Below are 22369 nucleotides of genomic sequence, written 5' to 3'. Positions count from 1 at the left end.
CAACCGAGGCAAAAGTCCCCATTTTCTAAAAAAAAATGACATCTACCGCCTCGGTTCGAAACCAACCGAGGCAAAAGACCCCTACATACTGCCTCGGTTCTGAACTGAGGCAAAAAGGCTATGCTTTTTCCTCGCCTGTATATAACTTAATTCATGAACCGCTACGTATAACCGGAAATAATTGGTGTTGTTTCCCTTTACTGCACTAGTGAGAGGTGGTACCATGGTTTCAGATGTTACAGAAGATGGAAGCATTCACCACTTGAACAACTTTAAACCGAGCTTTGGAATCTCAATTTGGACCTTCACCATTTGATTGTCCAATGGCAGATCTTTTCAAGTTGCAGCAACATTGCTCTATATCAGACTACTACTTAAAATTCATGACGTTGGCGAATAGATTGGAATTTTGACGAAAGAAGTTGTTCTCAATTGTTTTATTAGTGGCCTAAATGTTGACATTAAACGGGAAGTGGCCATAACCCCATCAACTTTGTTAAGAGTCATAGCTTTGGCCAAATTATATAAGGAAAAATATACAAATATAACCAAGTCATCACCCTCATACTCCACCAGATTCACAACATCATTAGTCTCCTCAACCCCTTACAGCTCATCTTCCAGAAACATACTTAAACAACCTTTATCTGAGGTCAAATCAATTGCACCACCCTTATTACCCACACCACTGGGGCCCCAACTAAAAACCCCAATGTCAAGAGGATAAGCCCTGTTGAAATGCCATTGAGACGTGAAAAATGTTTGTGTTATTTCTGTGATGAAAATTTTTCCTTCAACCATAAGTGTCCTAATAGACAATGTTTTGTGTTGCAACTTGGTGAAGAAGAACAGGAAAGGGAGAAAGAACCACCATATGATACCGTAAAATAAGATACATCAAACATGAACGCCCATCACCTATCCTTGAATTCTTTAAAAGGAGGTTTGGCAGTATGGACAATAAAATTCCAGGCTTATATAGGCAATTTGTCAGTCATAATGTTGATTAATCGAGGCAGCTCAGATAATTTTCTTCAGCCAAGGGTGGCAAAGTTCTTAAAACTCCCAATTGTTCAAGCTCCAAAGTTTGTAGTCATGGCGGGTAATGGAAATTATATGGAGTTAGAGGGATTGATTCAAGACTTAAAATTACAAGCTCAAGGCAATGTCTTTCAGTTATCCGCGTTTTTGTTACCAATTTCTGGTGCAAACCTCATATTGGGTGTTAGTTGGCTCAAAACCACTGGCTCTCACTTGGCAAATTATGAGACACTTCAAATCAAGTTTTTACAAGGTGAAAAATTTAGTACATTACAAGGTGACAATGATCATCTTCCTAATACAGCCCAATTACATCACATACAAAGAATGTCAACATAAATGCTATAGCTGAAGTGTACAACATGCAAATGGTTCAAGAGGATGTTATTCCTTCTTCCTTGCTTGAAATTCCTATTGAAATGAAACTAGAATTGGCACTTTTGCTAAATACATACAGTTCAGTGTTTAGCAACCCTTCTAGTTTACCCCCGCATAGGTCTCATGTCCATGACATACCAATGTTAAAAGGCTCCAACCCTGTTAAAGTCAGACCTTATAAGTATCCTCATAGTCAGAAGGAAGAAATTGAAAAGTTGGTGGAAAACATGTTGAAGGAAGGCATCATTCAACCAAGCAGTAGTCCTTTCTCTCCTCTAATAATCTTGGTCAAGAAGAAAGATGGTTCTTGAAGGGTATGTACTAACTATAGGGCTTTAAATGCTATTACTATTTAGGATGGTGGAACAATAGACTCAACAAGCATCAAATTTTTCTAGGATAGGTTCTAACCAGACTCGGATACCACGTTAAAAAATAAATTTTAAGTCTAAGTCAACTTCACGAAATCGGCTTGTCAGATGAGATTTGTATCCACATATATATTGTTAATTGACCTTATTTTTAATGAATGTGAGACTTCCAACAAAGGAGATAAATAAACTTTATCAATTCCTTAATATGCTACTTTCGATCCATAAAAAACAATAATAAAATAAGTATATTTTTTATAGAAAAAAAAGGAAAAATGAAGATATGTTACTCGATATATGGTATAAAACATCTTAATCAAGAATCATGGACTATGACTTTTCACTAAGAAATGCATGAAATTGACCAAGATTGATAGATTTTCTAAAATTGTATTTTAAAAATTCTTGATACTTTTTATTATAAATTTTAGATTCCAAATTATCATATTTAGACACAAATAATTTTGTTTGGAAAACCATGCAAAGAATAATAGTTTGGTATAATCCATTTTTTTACAATATGAACATTAGGACAAAGTCCACTTCGGTGACACGGCCTCTTCGGTTTTTACGACTTCCTCTTTCTCGTAGTGTTACAATCATTGATATTTCAATAACATGAGCTAAATTTTTATCTTTTAACAAAGTAAACTCCTGAAGAAGTCTGATGACTAAGTTATTCTTGGCTTGAATCATTTTGCTTTTTGCAGTATCATGATTGATGCCTTTCTTAAATTTGAACTACTCAAATTTTAAAATCCCTTGTTTATCAAACTTTTGCAATTACTAGGATGGCTTGTTATTTCACCAATCATTTTCGGTATCTTATTCGTACGTTTACCGTGCTTCAAAATTGTAGTATGTAAATTCTCAAGTGTTCCTTCGAGAAATAATAATTAAGTGCATTTGATTGATAATTTACTTTGGTTAAGTGCATGATCGCCCTCAAATTAATTAAGAATGTACTTTAATTAATTTGAAAGTTAAATAATAATCAATTAAATAATTATTTGTGAATAATCGATGATAAATCTATCTTGGAAAAGAGTGGAATTAGCCTATTTCATTATAATCGTTTTTAAGTTTCTTATTTGTTCTTTAAACCTTCTCCAAACATCATTTTTATTCTTGAACATTGCACTGCATTCATAAGATTCAAATATTAAAAGGCAATTCTGTATTCGTTGGGAGACGACTCAGGGTTACTTTAACCCTATCTACTTTCTTGAATACTACTTGGCAATACTGAAGTTGCCTTGAAAAGTAGTATTAATTTGATAGCTTCAACAACAACTTATCAACAGGACAACACAGAAACACTGATTCATTCACCAACCCTTTTCTCTCCTTCTCGCCACCTCCGTTTCCAATCCCATACATCTTGATACTATCTCTGAAACCATAAATCTTGATACTATTTTTATTTTTATTCATTAACACCAATCTTCACAAGAAACCCAAAAAAAGAAGCAGATCAAGAAAAGAAAAAATCTCAGTTGCTTCAAGCTGCAACAAATCACAAGTAAAATTTAGAACTCCATCATCAACCCATGAAAAAATCAGAAGAAAAAGAAGGTGCCAATTTGAGTCAAATATCTCTTCGACCCCTTGAGCTATCTGACCTGGATGATGACCTCCGATGAAAAGGTGGAACCTTTCTGCACTTGGGATCCTTATAGTAGCAAAGAAGAGGGCATCAATTTCATCCAAAACATAGCCAACAAGTTTGCATGGTGCAGAGTAATATGCCTGAACGATCGTGTTATTGGGTGTTTCTCTTTCCTCCAATTCAGAGCATGATCAAAGTAGGAACAGATCCTTGGAACTTGACTATGTTATCGGTTCCAAATACAGGGGTAATGGTGTAAGACCCTTGAAAATATTTGTAATTCAGATACTAGAAAAAAAAAGTAAAAAGTGAATAGTAAATTGTGAATAGTAAAAAGTGAATAGTAAAAAAAATATAATTTGTGGAAAGGATAAGTATTCCACGCTGCCTTGAGTCATAAGAGATCAAAATTCATCAAATTGTGAATAAAAAATTATTTTTGTAATAGTAAAATGAATAGAAAAATGAATAGTTAAAATGAATAGTAAAAATGAATAGTAAATTTTTTTTTTGCTATAAATAGCCAAGGGGGGAGGCTGAAAATTTACACAAAAAACTTAGAAAAATTTTGAGAGAAGAGAGTTGGAAGAATTTCTAGTTGCAAAGGGGACATTTTGGAAGTTTTCGGAGAACGAGAAGATTTAGTCTGTAATAGAGGTAAGGGAAGCTACTCTTGAATCTTGAGTATACAATACTTTTCTTTTGTCTAATCCTAAATCTTGAATATGGAGTATTTTATTTCTGGATGATCTTGAATTTTGAATGAGAACATATTTTTGTGATGAGACCAAGTTTGATAGTTGTAAAACGTGATATTGATTATGTTATGCTAATTGTACGTTATTGTTACTTAGAACATTTATTTGTTTCTTTTGTATTGTTGGAAGGACGAGAAGTTGTCTAACCGGCTCTGCCAGATTCAACTTCTTGTTTTCCCAGACCTTTTATTGTTCCTTATCTCTTTACATTTTTGGAAGGACGAGAAGTTGCCTAACCGGCTCTGCCAGATTCAACTTCTTGTTTCCCCAGACCTTTTATTTCTTATTTATATTGTATTTTTGGAAGGATGAGAAGTTGTCTAACCGGCTATGCCAGATTCAACTTCTTGTTTCCCTAGAAATTTTATTGTTTTATCTATTTTTTTATTGCATCTTTCTGGAAGGATGGGAAGTTGTCTAACCGACTCTGCCAGATTCAACTTCTTGTTTCCCTTGAATTTTTTATATTAAGATTATTTTGATGGTAGGGGAGCTAATACTTTCTTACATATGATATTTATACATATTATGATCATGAATATGAGTTATGAACATGTAAAAATTTTGATAATGGTAGTTATCTATTCACTTGTGTAAATTTAGTTTTCATGATTATAATTTTTCTTATTTTCGAGTTACTGTGGTAAAACATTCCTTTTAATTGTTTTTACCGTTGGATTTAGCTAAAATTTTAATATATGAATCCTAAGACCTATTTTTTTTATTTTGACCGTTCGGATCATTAATTAAGAGTGTGTACTTGGAGAAATAAGTTCTACATGTTTGAGTAAATTAATTACCCCTATTATTGTGTTACTAAGTCCTCTCGGTAAAATATAGATTATGTTTTATTTGACCGTTAGATCAACCTGAAAATTTGATGTATGATTCCTAAGATATATTACTATAATTTGACCGTTCGGATTTGTAATTAGAAGTCTATGTGTTGAGAAATAAATTTCGAAATTTTGAAAAGTAGGATGAACACTATATTTTTATTCTTAAGTTATCATGGTAAAAACTTCATATATATTTCATTTATCGTTACATTGAGCCCAAACTTTAATATGTAGTTCCTAAGATATGTTGATGTATTTTGGCTGATCTATGACCTTTGATTGGTGAAAATATGTTGAGTTATACTCGTTATGGGAAAAAATGAGTTTATAATATGAAGTATGGTATCTGGCAATATGTTTAATTTATTGACACCAAAACGGGTTATTGTCAATTTATGATTAAAGAATGAACATGATTGAGTTAGGTGGATAAGAGGGTATGAATTGTTGATTTTATGAAATGTTGGAGTGGATATAAGAAATCATTACTTATGAAATGATGTTTACTACTGGGAGTAGTATGTTCGGTTTATACCATGAGAGGTTGATATGAGCAAAGTAACACCCAAGGTTTATGAAAGCAGGCAGAAAGTGGTTTGACCATAAGGCTTTGACATAAACATATGATTCGTAAGTTTTATAGAAGCAGGCAGAGAGAGGTATGACCATAAGACTTCAGAAAGTAAGACATAGTATACAAGTAAGGCTTAAGGAAGGAGGCAGAGAGCAGTCTGACCATAAGGCTTCGTGAGTAAGCATGGTATACTTGTAAGGTTTATGAAAATGAAAAAGAGGATTTTGAAGAAATTAAGAAAAAAAATGGATTAATGACATAGGGATAATGGTATTTATAAATTGCAGAAATACATGATTGAAACATTTATATTATAAGTAAGTTTAATGATTGTATGATATGGTTGGCTTACTCTTATTTGTTTGTACTATGATCATATAACTCATGTTATATATGAGCAGATAATGTTGCAGATGCGGTTGAAAAGGCTTAGAGATGATGAGAGAGATGCGGGGAAAACCTTTCAGGGATTTTTGTAAAAAGAATAAATTTGCATTGGAAAAATATGTTGTATAAGACTTATAAGTTTAATTTCAAATTTATGTTAAGTATTGTATTGTACTTTGGAGGAATTGAAATAAAGTTTGATTGTTTATATCAGATATCAAATTAATTTAGTCTCTACTACCAGTAATACCCTTTAAATTATTTGGGTGTTACAAATGGGGTTACCACGGTGATTGTGAAAGAAGTGGTTAAGGTTGCTTTCACTGAGCAATCGTTGCCAAACTTGGAGAAGATTGAAGCTCTTGTTGATGTGCTGAATGTTGGGTCTCAGTTAGTGCTAGAAAAAGCTGGTCTTCATTGGGTTGATTATATAAAACCCTAATTTGGAATTTGGTGGTGCTTAATTTCATATTTAAAAAATTTTGGGGTTTATGAACCCTAATTTCGTTATCAACCCTAAGCATTAATTATTAGGGTTGAAGATAATGAATCCTAATTTAGGTTTATTATAAAAAAACCTAATTGTTAAATATATAATGTAATAAAACTTTATGTAACAACATGTTCTAATGTCACATATAATAAACTTATCACGTCAATGTCAGGTTATAAAAAACTTAATCTATTAAAGTCAATTTAACGGCAAAAAGTCAATTACTGAAAAAAAGTCACATAAATAAGTAGTTTAACCTTTATCTATTTTTCAAATCTATCTTGATACATAGGTTGGTTATATAAAATTCAGGATAATGAACTTTATCCATCTTTATAACTTATTTACGTTTATATTTTTTTTTACTCTCTATTATGCAACATTAAATTCAAATCAAATAATAAATACTTATCATTTATAATTCAATAATTTCTAAATATTTAAGTATTTATCATATAAAAAATATGTAATTATTTATTACAAATAACATACCATATATTTTTTTCACAAAGATCACTTATTTTATTCAATATGTTTAACATCTAAAATTATTCTACAAAAACATTTAATCATTTATTAATTTATTGGTTGTTATTATATTAATTTTTTTAATTGCAATATATTTAATTAATTTTTTAAATATAATATGTATAATTAAAATTAAATATTAAATATTTATAATATCTCTTGCGTATCGCACGGATATAACTGACACACGTTTACAACGTTTTTCCCATTTTCATTTTATATTGGAAAAAAATTAATGATTATTAAAAAATATAATAAAATCAATTAGAATGTAAATTAGTTTATTTTGTATTAAAAAACATTAATGATTATTTAAAAATATAATAAAATCAACTAGAATTAGAATTAGTAACTAACTCTTATCGGGCTTATGAATTCCATGGATCGAGAAGCCCTATATCTTTTATGTCCGTCGACGCTGTCACAAAATGAACATTAAGACAACCACCAAAGACCTTCGAATGGCCGACATCCAATTACTCGTCCTCTCTCACCCCGACATCACCAAACTCCCCTTCATGGTTAAGAATGCCTATGATAAGAAAATTTTTCCTAGCGTGGTCAACGAGGTGATGAAAGACATTGTCTCTCAGGAATTTGTCACCATCGTCTACGAGGTGCTCCCGGACGTTATCTCTGAAGTCAAAGCAGAGGAATTTCTCACCGATTATTCTCGGGTCTGCGCCCTCGTCCGCGACGGTTTAATCCGTCGTGCCGAAGATTTTAACATCGCTATAGATGACGTCGCCTTCTTAAAGGTGGTTCTCACTAGGGATAGAGCATAAGCAGGTGAGTCTGGTGTGTCCGTTACCATTATCAAACCTTAACACAACACTTATGTCTCAATAATGTGGTCAATAATGTGGTGGCAACACATGGCTGATCATTTTGTTTTGTTTCCTTGTTGGAATTAGTTTTCTGTTTTTACTTTAGATCCTATGTCATCTAAACACAATACTTGATTGTGTGGTTAAATGAACTTTATCATCAATTTAGTAATTATCAACTGACAAGTAATTTCATTTCATCCCTTGAAAAATTAATTTGGATTGACAAAGCTTTGTAATTTGTTCTAGTTTGGATAGTAAGTGAGTCAGTTAAAGTGTTTGAGAAAAACAATAAAACAGAATAGGAGGAAAATCAGTAGAATTGATTTACTGTTTGTAGAAAACTAATTTTTAATGATAATGTAGATATTCATTTTGGGCTTTTGGGAATATTGGAATGGATTTAGCAAAGCGTTTACAGGCATTTGATGTACGCCTTACGCCTACAAGGCGTAGCTGGCTTCATACGCGCAAGACGCTAGCAAATTAAGCAGAAGTTTCTTCCTTTCCAATTGTTGTGGACCATAACTTGTAAAAAGCCTAATTTTTTCATCTATTTCATTAGATGTTCTTTACTTTTTTTTTTGAAGATGATAGAACGTGATCTTTGCTAGGAAGGCTGACATTATTGTTTGCTGCCTAAGATTAAACCATAAAACGGTGGTGCTTTTGCAATCCTTCATTTATTTTGTTTTAGTTAGTTTCAGCCATTTGGTTCCCTATTTCTTTTTTATTGAAGTTTTTGAGATAGGTGGAAACCTATATTTTTTAAAACTATGGTAGATGGTTGATATAGACAAATGGGTAAACAGAAAAGGTTTTGTAGTTACACCAAATCTATGACAGTATCATACATGTTATCTATGTACACCAAATCTAATTGTACTGGAACGTGAGGGGATGTATTAGGGAAAACCCAAATCCCTTATCAACTAGAGATAGCGTCAAGATGCAATATAAACAAGCTGGTTTTATAGTGTAGTTACACCTAAAACACTTTGTAAGATACATGAAAGAAATAAAGGTGGACATGAAGGGGGGATGGCTTTTGTGTAATTAAACTTTGAAAACTTTTTCATCAATGGATGACGTTAATATGCATGCATACACAGGATTTGTTTGAAGCTAAAGTGTTAGGAAAGGAAATAGAAGAAAATATAATAGATTTTATATCAATTCACTCATAAATTGAGCTATGTCTAATTCCTTCGAACATGAAGTATTTCCACCTACCTAACATTGGTTACAACAAACATTCTTTATGTTTTTTTATTTAAAGCAATGATAACTTTATTGCCCAAGCATTGTGTTTTTTACTAGGTCTCTAAATTTTCCAACACAAGATAACTTGTTAGTTAATAGATAATTCGGAGTGAATGTATGATAGTTGGAGCACAGGAACATGAACATTGCAAATCAAAGAGTATTAAACTTGTAGAGCGTGTAGGAATACAAAAGAGCCTAAAACGCTTTGTATGTCTTTGATTCCAACAGAACCAAAGTCAGCTTCATGCATTTAAAAAATGGTTTTTGACGTTCTTGGGTCTCCATAACTCAATTTTTGAATTTTTTAGGCTTTTTCAATTTAGTTAAACCTTTCGTATGGTCGTGTCCTCTATCACTTTATTTTAACTAATAATCAGGTTGATTCTTTCTTTAAATGAAACCAAACTTTACTAAAGTTCTACTTAATTATATGCTCCAACAAGTTCTTGAATTAATATTCATGTATCAAGTTATCCCCAACCTTTATCTCATGAACATATCCTGTATCAACTGTAAATACTAAAACATCTCTTCATTTCTAGTAATTAATGGTTTATGCAAACATGAATCCATATTCTGGTCTGCATCATAATTTTTCTCATTAATTCAAACACTTTTTTCTTTGCATACTTCTCTACTATGGCAGACACAATCTCCACTACCTCGTATTAATATAAGTATGGAGGTTGACCTCAGCCCTATTCCAACAGGTTTGATGCATTTTCTTGTGTCTTATGTTGCATACCTTTTGTTTTTGGCTTATCATAACTTTTATGATGATAGCTTCAAGACCATTGAAAGTTCCTGTACATAAGATGGTTAGAACAGATTCATTAGATCCTGCTGGAAGATTACATGTCTACACACAAATTACGTCTGATAGAAATCTTGAAATGAGTGCTAGTTTGAATGCTGTAATGTAAGGTGGTTCCCATATATTTCATTTACGTTTTTATATCTAACTAAGCTAAAACTCATAATATTAGTTGGTTTCAATAATCGTACATTCTTAATTATTTTAGTATGTTTTGTTTGAGTTTTTTATCTTGTTTTTGTTACTTTATGTATTTCTTGTGTTCTCTTTAGCATCTCTATCTCTTAATATTGTTCATCTCATTTTCATTGTTAAGTGTAAATTGTCTGAATGTCTCAAAGTTGATGGGGAATACTAGGATTGACTGGGTATGAGTATGAGTATGCATAATATATGTGATTTTAAATTGACTATTGGGATGAGAATTAGTGTGTACATATCTGTCTTGTCCCCACTCCTTCTCTGTTTTAAATTACTAAAATATTCTTACCTTATTTTGTACTCTATTTTGAAATTTATGCAATTAGAATTCTTCGTTGTTATTTAGCATTAGAGAGAAGAAAAATTGTCTTTCTGGCATTGAGTTCTTGATAATATCATGCTTCTTCCACTTTTATTTTTATTTTCTGTAATTTAATTAATATTTGGGTGGGTATTGGTATACTTGTTATTCAATGGAGATGAGGATAGAATTTTATTTAGGAGACAAATATCAAGTTTGCTCCAACATAAGGGAGATGAATGAAAATATATATTCTATTTAGGAGTTGTATATTTCTATTGTTGAAAGGATTAGCGACAAAACAGGTCATGAAGTATGATATCACTTTGAAAAGGGGGAAACAGATAAGGAATATAGATTATATATAATGAATTCCGTGTTAGGTACACACATTGGTATTTTTGTTTATAATGGAAAAGAGATACAATAATAAGGAATGAAATCAATGTCTAATAATGGAAAATATTTGGTAACCTATTTAATGTAACCAAATCATATCTCTAAGACTCTTACTCAAGATGGAGTATATATTATCATGTTAGACAAACTTGTTACAAATGTCATCAACATAAGATCTCTTGAGAGACTTAGCAAACATGTCTACTAGTTGGTTGCCAAAGTTGACAAAGTAAATAATGACAAAGCTTGTACACATTTCCAGACCATGACGGTCTCTATATCAAAGTGACAATCAATCATCAATGTACTTCATCCTTTCAAATCATATCTTTAACACCCCTCTTCAAGCTGAACATTTATATGGTTAGAGAAACATTGACAATACTTGTTAGAAAAACATTGTTGGTAGATGCTACTTGCCAAAAAAACGTCAAAGATAGACAACATTGTCAGAAAAATATCAACAATAAACAATCTTTGCCGAAAAAATGTCAACAATACTATCTAGGAAAACGTTTGTGGTAAACAATACATTTTGGAAAAATGTCAAAGGATTACACCCCAGACAAACATTGGCAATAAATGGTGCGCATTGGAAAAATGTTGGCGGTAAACAACAATCGTCAAATAAATGTTATGTTGGGAACCTTGAAACAAAGACCAGATAAACAAAGCAAAGAAGAACCAGAGATAAACTCCCAAACTGAATTATTCACGTATCTAAAAGAACAATGTTTACAAAGTAAAAAGCTTCCTTTCAGTTTAGGGTATTCCCTGTACGAAAGTCAAAGACTTTCAATACCAAAAAGATAGCTCCCTAACACCTCCCATAGGGAAACTATTTATAGACGTTTTGAGAAAATCTCTCCCCCAAAACAACTAACCACTTTACCTGTTTTATTTCTGAATTCCCTTCTATAATGCACATTCCTCTCTCTCTCAATATTTCCCTTCCTAACATGTTAACATTACAAATAATTGTTAGTTGGAAGAAACACTTGTTGGAAAGTTGTCATTGGTAAATAATAACATTCCCTGTAAAAGCTTATGAGAAAGTTGTTGTCAATGAACCGTAACACTTTCAGTGAGTAGTGCATTCAACTTAAACAGTGATAGAAGGAAAAAAACAATAGAAACATAAAACATGCTGGATTTCTCAAATATTTACTCCTAAGAGCCGTGGACTCACCAGGAGAAGACAAATTTGAATTTGCTTCTCCTCTTGATATCATGTTGAAAGGAATAGTGAGAAAACAAGTCACAAAAGGTGATATTGCTTTCGTATTATGTTGAGAAGAGAAAACCTGAGAGGAATATAATTTTACTTCAAAACGATAAAATTGTGGTTGTCACACGTCACTTTACGTGGCAGCTACGTGTCACTTTACGTGGCAGCTACGTGTCACTTTACATGGCAGCTTAAGTGCAATGCCATTTGTCATGTAGAATAAAATTTTACGTCATTGGAAATGAAGGACTAAAACCATTGCTTTTGAAAGTAGGGGGACCAAACAAAATCAAAGTTTCAAGCCGGGACCATCTGCAATTTTTTGTTATAGTTAAGAAACCAAAAACATATTTAACCCTATAATGAATTTTTGGTGTTGTGTACAAAAATGAATATATTTATTTGTATTGAAGCAGAGATACTATAATAATGAATGAAATCAATATCTAATAACAAAATTATGTTATAAGATATTTCCTATCAAATCATATCATAGTTATTCTTTGGGATCTCACATAAACTATAAGTGAAAGGGTGTGGACCTCACAAGCGGATTTTTTGAGGTTGTGTTAAGATTAAAGTATACTTTTTAAGATAATGTCAAACTATTAGTGATTGGGTGCAAAACTTACCAAACAAGCCAATTTTATGAGATCAAATTAGGTTTAATATCCACTTTCTAAAACCTACCTCTTTAATATAGTCAAATCATACGAGTTATTAGTGATTAGTATTTGATTTTTATGCTCTTTGATAATTTTCCTATTTGTCTTGTTTCCTGAATCTCAAGGTTGTAATGAAACCATTTCTACCCTATCAAACTCAATACCTAATTTTCCGGCTTCATCGCGAATATGGTGACCGATGACATCATAAAAATTTATTTTATCGGCAAGAATTTGAGATAGAGTGAATTCTTTCCCGAACTCTAACATGCTCCTACTCAGTGTCGACAACAATTTATCGCAATAATCCACCCCTATCTTTCTATGTAGGTTGACCAACATTTCAAACTGTGGTCGAGCCAGTAAATGTAATTCCACTTCTATCCGCTTCAAATCTCTAGTAAGAAGAGTAAAGCGTAATAAAGTGATGGTTTCCCTAACCTCAATAAGGCTAGGAATGTAAACGAATGGTGGCAGAAAATGAATCCCTAGAGTAAGGGAGAAAGTTGATTCAGTGAATCGATTAAAAATAACGGCATTATATCCGGGTTCTACGGTATACAAACTGTTATAGGCTGTTGTTGCTAACAGACCACCTACTTTCAGGGCAGAAGAAATTTTAAAAGAAGTTGAGATTTTTGAATGAAGAAATTTAAACCAAGACATGATAGCAGCGAAAATGAGTCGGGAAGGAGAAAGAGTAGAAAGAAAGAGTCTACTAGAAGAAGAAAAGGAAAAAGTTATTATGGCAGAGGAAAAGAGGAAAGAGATATATATAATACGAAATTCTAAAATAAAATTAATTCAAAAGTAAAAAAAAATGAAAAATTATTACACAGAACCCAAAATATATATTACACATTAGTCCAGAATCATACCAAGGTCACAATTGTATGAATCTCATCAAGAAGTTCTTGAACACTAGTGAGTTCTAGAGAATATTTTGGGTTCCTTCTTTGTCTAATGGAAGACCTGGCAAGGGACAAAGCAAATTAGAAATATATATATATATATATATATATATATATATATATTCTAGTCATTGAAATGTATCTAACACTGTCAATATATTTTGGGTTCCATGTAATAATTTTTCATTTTTTTTACTTTTGAATTAATTTTATTTTAGAATTTCGTATTATATATATCTCTTTCCTCTTTGCTCTGTCACAATAACTCTTTCCTTTTCTTCTTCTAGTAGACTCTTTCTTTCTACTCCTTTTCCTTCCCGACTCATCTTCGCTGCTATCATGTCTTGGTTTAAATTTCTTCATTCAAAAATCTCAACTTCTTTTAAAATTTCTTCTTCCCTGAAAGTAGGTGGTCTGTTAGCAACAACGTCCTATAACAATTTTTATACCGTAGAACCCAAATATAATGCCGTTGTTTTTAATCGATTCACTGAATCAACTTTCTCCCTTACTCTAGGGATTCATTTTCTACCACCATTCGTTTACATATCTAGCCTCATTGAGGTTAGGGAAACCATCAGTTTATTACGCTTTACTCTTCTTACTAGAGATTTGAAGCGGATAGAAGTGGAATTACATTTACTGGCTCGACCACAGTTTGAAATGTTGGTCAACCTACTTAAAAAGATAGGGGTGGATTATTGTGATAAATTGTTGCCGGCACTGAGTAGGAGCATGTTGGAGTTCGGGAAAGAATTCACTCTATCTCAAATTCTTGCCGATAAAGTAAATTTTTATGATGCCATCGGTCGCCATGTTCGCGATGAAGCCGAAAAATTAGGTATTGAGCTTGATAGGGTAGAAATGGTTTCATTTCAATATCCGGAAGGGTTTTTTATAAAATCCGTGACAAAAGAATTTTATTGTCAATCTACTAAATAAAAATGAAAGGGGTTTTTATGTTGTTTACCAGCTTTTATCTTTTGAATATGGATGAAGAGAAGTAGAATGAAAGTTAAAGAGGAGATAAACATTCAGTTTCATATAATAAAAAATTTACATTAAATTATATTAGTATTCAAATCATAACTAAACATTACATAAAATTATATTACTAACCTATACATAATACAAAAAGTATTCCAAACTTGGAATTTGATGACATAAAATGTCTAGCAGAGTAATACTGAACAGAAAAGCGGCGTAAACAGAGTACTCTCTGATCCATTCAGTCACACTCAACGCTTGCACCATCTTCATCGCACGACAACCAAATCATTTTTCGAATACATTCATTTGTACGTTCTTTCTTTCCTTCTACCTTCAAATTTCAATTTACCTATATTTCAAAGGCTACATCAACCCATCCCACACACCCAACTTAAACTACAAGTTGACTTTATTGCAGTGTTTGAATTGCATTCTTTTCTTATTTCAATATTGCTTCATGTTGTAGAAGAGGTATCATGGAGAGTAATGGGAACTTGGTAAAGCATGTCGAGAAACAAACCACTCGAATTTTGTTTTGTGGACCCCATTTCCCTGCTTCTCATGAATATACAGCAGAGTATTTGCAAAATCATCCCAGTACCAAGGTAAAATAAAATTGTTAATGAGTATTTCCTTAGCATTCTATTTGTCACTAAAACTTGTGTTTGTGTTTTTACCCTATTAGGTAACTCTTCTATGTGCAGTTACTTGTGGCTTAAGATAACGGCCAATACAATTTCTAGATAGTACTACTAGCCTTGCGGTTATACAATCTTTGTATTACTTTGGAAAAAATGTTCTCAGTATGTGGCGTTTGTAGGTTGATGTTCTCTCTTTTGAAGCTGTGCGCAAGGATATTGCCAACTATAATGTCTGCATAGTAAAAAGCATTAGGCTAGATTCTGATATAATTTAAACAGAAGACTTTGGACGACATTCTGATGTTGCTTTTAGTTGGTAGGTTTCTGCATATTCCGATCTATATTTACATGTTGATTTGTTAACATTTTGAGCAGACATATAATATATACACTTGATGAGATAATCATCAATTAACAACCAAAGCTGAAATTTCATGATATGTAGACTACATGACTTGGTTCATGACATAGGTATGTACCTTTATGTGATCATTGGAATTTTACTTTTGACTAGTAAACACCGTGGCAAGGATAGTTTGTTCCATGTAGTGAACATAGTATGGGAAAGAACAATGAACCACAGAATTGACCGACTCCTCACTTTCAAAATCATCTAAATTAATCGCTAACATATTTCCATACTATATTAAGTGAATACTATAGTAACAGAAATATAACTCCTCAGACTTACATTCATGAGGCATAACCACATACATTTATTTAATTTTTTTTATTAGAATGTGAATTTCAAGCTTAATTTAACCTCACAAAACAAACTTATAAGATGAGTTTGCACCTATATATGTACTATAATTCAACAACATCTCTAGTAGATATGGAATCTCCAACATACTCACTCACGCCAAGGATTGGACTTCTCGAGCATGGAACTAGATATTTGAGGTCATCTGATAGCCAATAGCATGATAAGTCTAACAAACCACACAAATAGTCTTTAATACCATATTAGAAGGTAGACTTTAAGTCTAACTCAATATTATAAAATCTACTTGTAAAGAGAAGTTTACACCCACATATATATTACAATTCAGTCATATGTCGATATGAGATCTCTAACAATAATTATAAAAATAAGAAATTGATCCTACATAAAAAATATCTAGATTATATTCGTATTATTAGAAACATTTTATTTATTCTCATATCCTGTCTTTGTCATTGGAGGATATCAAATGTCCTCTATTTATTGCATTGATTTCTTTTTCCCAATATAAATAAAGGAATAATGTTGTCTCACAAAAACACAGTTCCATCACCACTGGATTTGTCAACTATACTTGAGAATGCTTGACATATTCACCAAATCTTTAAAAGAACCAAGGCTAGATTATATTTGCAGTAGGCTAGACACATATGACCTATATGGCACAGATTGGGGAGGAGTCCTATAATTATAGAAATAAGGAGTTGTTTCTATATAATTACAAATATCAAGATTATATATATTATTAGGAATATTTTTATTTATTCCCACATCTTACGTTTGTTATTGGAGGATATCAAATCTCCTCTATCTGTTGTATTGATAGCTTTTTCTCAATATAAATAAAGCACTCCTACTATCTTAGAAACACACGCTTTGATCTCAACTCAACACTTCTTTGTTCCCTAGAGTTTAACAATAATAATGATAATGAATGAAAAAAGTAAAGCCAAAAGATTGGTCGTCTACCCTCCAAATTAGGGGGCAATCATTTGTAAAAAAATATGATGATATATAGGTGTTTGCAATGCCACCTCATTAATTGGAAGAAATAAAGATTGGCAACACTAAAGAAGACTGCAAGAAAAGAAACCGGGATGAAAATTAATGAAACCAAAACAGGGAAGAGGATATGATAGCATATAATTTAAGTCAACAAGAATTTGAGGGTGCAAATAGCTCTGAATTTTGCCCATAAAATTTAGGGAACAGATTTTCTTTACGTTTACAATTTGTGAAAACTTACGACATTCAATAGGAGCTTAGGTTCCACTGTATTTTAAGGCCAAGTATGAAACCCTAATCTCTCTCGCAGCCCAAACATATAAGGAATGCATTGGTGACAATGCCAGAGAGTTCACTTTTATAAGAAGCAAGGGACACAAGTAAGTATTTCCTAGAAAGAGGGGTTTCATTTTAATAATATTGTTGTTATGGTAAAATATAAGTTGTATTACTTATCATAATGAAATTTGTTATTATAAGTTTATTATTTTACTTATTTTGTTTTATTGTTATACCATTATTGATATTTAGTCACACATTCAAAATATTATGTTCACATAAAATAAATATAAAATTATTAATTTTATTTTACAAATTAGTTTTATAAAATTTAGTAAAACTTAAATTTTATAAAACATACTTGAGATCTAAAACAGAGAAAAATAGTTCTAAAGGGCTTGGAAGATCCTTCTTAATTCTATTATTTATATAGATAAAAATCTGATACAATAGGTAGATGGAAGATGAAGAGATTGTCCTAGACTGCTAAGAACAATCGTTATAGATAACCCAATACACAACTACCTATTTTAGGTCCTGCTATACTAATCATAGGTAGACTTAATAATTATTCTAACAAACATAAATCAAATAATTGAGAAGCACTAACTACTTCTTATAAGACCTTGTTTGTTGAGGTCTTTGAACTTTTGGTTTAAACGAGAATTTTGTGTTTTAGATAAAATAATAAGAGTGCCATGTTGTTTAATTAGCTTTAGCTTAGTGTAGTGGGGTAAAAGTTTAATAAATATATTTTATGTGATATGTAAATTAATTGAATTAAATTTAAAATAAGTAGAATGGAAAATTAGGGTTCCGTGTGTAATAATTTTTCATTTTTTTTTACTGATGCATAATCTAAGTTGATTATTAACATTAATCTGTTTATGCTTAATAGCTTCACTGACATCTAGTTCTTCCCTTTTTTTTTCTACAAGGTTTTATGTACATTCTGTGAACTACGCTTATGATTAATTAACTTCTTTTCATTAAATGTTTGTTGACTTGGATATGATGTTCTTCAGGGCTGTTATTATAAACAATAAAATAATTCTAATAATAATAATAAGTTATGTCAAAATAATTGGTTATGTCAAAATCAAAATAATTAAAATTAATGTATGTTAACCGGTAAACACATTTTTTAAAATTTTCTTTTTCAAATTAAAATTTAATAAATATTTAGTTTAATATAATATTTTAAAATAATAGTTATTATTATTATTATTATTATCATCAATATTAATAATATTAATATTATTATCAGTATTGTTATTATTATTATTATTTTTATTATGTTATTACTTTGTTTTAATTCAATATTTATTGTTGTTTCTAAATACATTCGTTATTATGTGATTATATTATTTGAAACTCTAATTTCTTTTAATTCAATTTATTGGACTAGTTTTCTGTTTTTACTGCAGATCCTATATCTTCTAAATACAATAATTGATTGCATGATTAAATGAATTTTATCGTCAATTTAGCAAAAATATTTCAATACATCCTGCCACTTTTGTTTCCTTTGTCAGTTTGACTATTTTTGTTTGCTAATCATACCATCAATATTGTAAATGCTTATATAACATTCTTACTTCACCTTCTTATCTATTTCTTTTTTCTCGTTTTAAATAATTTTTCAAATTTTTTGCTTACTAGATAGATCCATCAAAAGAATCCACTCTTATGGATTCATGTTAATATACATCAATCTCTTGTGTATACTCATATGTCTAGATTTGCACAAGTAATCGATTCAAATCCCATGGATCATATGTCTAGATTATTTTGTTTCCCTATTTTCCTATTTTAAAAGATTAAATTGTTATCGGAAAGGAGAATTTAATTTACACGATTGAGAAGAATAAAATCATTCTTATTTTCAACTATATATTAAATACGTCAATGCAATGGGTACTAATTATTGAGGCTGCCCACCTCACGAGTTTTGCACGGGATTAAACCTTTGTATTTGTAGAAATCTCTGACTTGCTGGGCTGAAAATTGTCCAATCCCTTTTTCAACAATAGACTGTATCATTCCTCTCTCACTGCTGGGCTAGATGATAGATATAGGCTGATTATTTTGGATTAGCTTTGGTGGAATGGAGAGGAGGGCTCTTCTTCCAAGATGTGCAAGAGGAAAACTTCCGTTTTTGAGCTCTTTGGATGATCTGGGAAGAATTCCATGTTTTGGTTCTCTCTCGAGAAGTTTATTTGCAGAGAACTCTCCGATATTCAAGTTACCAGGAGTTATTTTGTAAGAAATATAAAGAATAAGTGAATGTTTGATGTGTCTTTTGAGTTTGACATTTTTCTAATCTTCTATCTTGGAAAACGTGTAATTGTATTGAAATTCTTTAGATGGTTTTTCTTGGGTTCGATTCGATTAAAATGTCAAGGTTTCTCATATTTCCTTGGGCAATAGTAATAAAGGCTCTCCCATTCTGCATCCCATATCCTTTTTGGGGCATCCTACGATGTGAAAAAAAGACTGCATCGCTTCCGGTGTTTTGCTGTGTACTTTTCATATCAGATTTCCAGAAATATTTGAATAAGCCCTTTAGATTACTAACTGGAAAACAAAATTATGTTTCAAATAGTAATTATAAGGTTGATAACTTTGAATTGGACTATTTGAAAAAAGTGCACCTTTACCATAAACTTTTTTTTTACGTCTTTCTTTCATTTCTTGTTCTGATTATCTTATTTTCACTCTGTTTCAAACTTCAGTTATTTTTTAAATGGAGTGTAATTACCTGTTAATCACTTGCAAGATGAGTATTATTTGCAATTGAGACAGCTCAATCAAAGGTGAATCATGAAGAATGAAAGTGGTTTTTAAAAGTTTGAGGTAAAAGAAAAAAAAAAAAGTGAAGAAAAGTGATGTCGTCACTATACATTGCCACCCGTAACATTTCTCAGTCACAATTGCTACTATATCTATGTTCCAATTCAATGTAGAATTGAAAAGATTTTTATATTCGCAAGTTGCAGGTATCATGCAACAGTCATCAATGCAATAACATTCGGAATTCAATACAAGACTAGCAGTTATATTGTTTAATGCTAACTACCTATTCCTTATTCTGTGTTCCGGATCATGGTTTTCATATGGTTTTAAAAATTCTGTATAAACTATTTCGAAAAATGTTTAAAATTTTTCATTTTCAGGTTTTTTTTTTTTTGAAATCTCAAATAAGTCTTTTAGTTTTTTTTTTGTCTCAATGGTTCTTGACTTTTGAAAATTTGTTCTAATTAGAACTATACCGTCAAATTGCATGCTGATGTTATTTTTTTAAATAACGTGACAAATTGTTAGATATTTATAAACAAGTATGAAGTAAATTTTTTGTTTTTTTTTAAATTAAAGAAATTAAGAAAAGTTAATTAAACTAAAATGTTTATGGCAATTAGAGGTTTTGTTAGAGAAAGTTTAGGGTTCTGTAACACGCGTTGGAGAATTGGGTAACAGTGGTAAACATGTCGAGAATTGGGTAACATTCTCAATGTCTCATTTTCTTGACCTAACCTTTTCTTTCTGAAAATTTCTTTTTAAGGAATGACTCTCTCCCCAAGTGGTGTTCCAATGATTCTGATGACCATTGCAACCACTATTTCATATTGTTCTCTTTTTAATACAAAAGGTTCCCTATAAATTCTTTCTTACAAATTCTTTCTTACAAATTATTTCTACTCTAGCACTGCTACATTGGTGTTTTCTTTGACTCCATGACTGAGAACACACTTTTGAAGAAATTACAAAACGAGGTCAAAAATAGTGTGGAGGATTTGCGTCGTTTATTGATAATAGTGGAGAAGCTCGAAGTAGCTCTTGTAGTTCAATTCAAGTTGCAGGATAAAAAGATGGACCAAATCCAAATAGCGTTGTAACAGTTGTTAGAAATGTGTCTCAATCTATTGGAAGTTCAACAAACTCAGGTTTCGCAACGAGGGTTACTCCGATCACCATGGCTCCTATGACAAGGGACATTTCGTTGGGTTTCCCTCATTTTGGTGGTTCTACATTGGTGCTAGAGTGGATATTTAAAGCAAAAGAGTTCTTTAACTATCATAACACCTCGGATGCAAATTGTGTGGAAATTGCTTCAATGCATTTTGAGAAGGAGGTGGCACCATGGTTTCAGATGTTACAGAAGATGGAAGCAGTCACCACTTGGACAACTTTAAACCGCGCTTTGGAGTCTCAATTTGGACCTTCACCATTTGATTGTCCAATGATAGATCTTTTCAAGTTGCAGCAACATGGCTCTGTATCAGACTACTACTTAAAATTCCTGATGTTGGCGAATAGATCAGAAGTTTGACAAAAGAAGTTGTTCTCAATTGTTTTATTAGTGGCCTAAATGTTGACATTAAACATGATGTAGTGGCAATGACCCCATCAACTTTGTTGAGAGTCGTAGCTTTGGCCAAATTATATGAGAAAAAATATACAAATATAACCAAGTCATCACCCTCATATTCCACTAGATTCACAACATCATTTGTCTCCTCAACCCCCTATATCAAGAGGATGTTATTCCTTCTCCCTTGCTTGAAATTCCTATTGAAATGGAACCAGAATTGCCACTTTTGCTAAATACATACAGTTCAGTGTTTAGCAACCCTTCTTGTCTACCCCTACCTAGGTCTCATGTCCGTCACATACCACTGTTAGAAGGCTCCAACCCTGTTAAAGTCAAACCTTATAGGTATCCTCATAGTTAGAAGGAAGAAATTGAAAAGTTGGTGGAAAACATGTTGAAGGAAGGCATCATTCAACCAAGTGGTAGTCCTTTCTCTCCTCCAATCATCTTGGTCAAGAAGAAAGATTCTTCTTGAAGGGTATGTACCGACTACAGGGCTTTAAATGCTATTATTATTAAGGATGATGGAACAATAGACTTAACAAACATCAAATTTTGCTAAGATAAGTTCTAACCAGACTCATACCACGTTAAAAGTAAATTTTAAGTCTAACTGAATTTCACGAAATCGGCTTGTCAAATGAGATTTGTATCCACTTATATATTGTTAATTCACCTTATTTTTAATGAATGTGAGACTTTCAACAAGGGAGATAAATAAACTTTATCAATTCCTTAAGATGTTGTTTTCGGTTTTTACGACTTCCT

The 22369-nt window shown here is 31.7% G+C and overlaps 1 long non-coding RNA gene and 2 pseudogenes across 5 annotated transcripts; all 3 read left to right on the top strand.

Annotated features, from left to right (window-relative positions):
* The first annotated feature begins 903 nt into the window (after positions 1-903).
* LOC148195056 (uncharacterized) lies at positions 904-1730 on the top strand (annotated as a pseudogene).
* An 851-nt stretch (positions 1731-2581) lies between these two features.
* LOC124825097 (uncharacterized) lies at positions 2582-6399 on the top strand (annotated as a pseudogene).
* A 951-nt stretch (positions 6400-7350) lies between these two features.
* On the top strand, positions 7351-15672 carry LOC148195055 (uncharacterized). 5 transcript variants are annotated; one of them, XR_015780788.1, is made up of 5 exons: positions 7351-7767; positions 9718-9995; positions 14770-14888; positions 15047-15185; positions 15266-15672. It is a non-coding gene; the product is annotated as an uncharacterized LOC148195055 (long non-coding RNA). The 5 variants fall into 5 exon arrangements; XR_015780787.1 differs by having other exon boundaries at positions 7352-7767; positions 9718-9781; positions 9855-9995; positions 15047-15672; XR_015780786.1 differs by having other exon boundaries at positions 7352-7767; positions 9718-9990; positions 15047-15672.
* The last annotated feature ends 6697 nt before the right edge of the window (positions 15673-22369 follow it).

This window comes from Vigna umbellata, chromosome 7 (assembly GCF_029865625.1).
Source record: "Vigna umbellata cultivar VRB3 chromosome 7, Vumbellata_1.0, whole genome shotgun sequence".
In the NCBI taxonomy this organism is placed as follows: Eukaryota; Viridiplantae; Streptophyta; class Magnoliopsida; order Fabales; family Fabaceae; genus Vigna; species Vigna umbellata.
The sequence above is the reverse complement of the archived record's forward strand: the minus strand, read 5'-3'. Positions and strand labels throughout refer to the sequence as shown.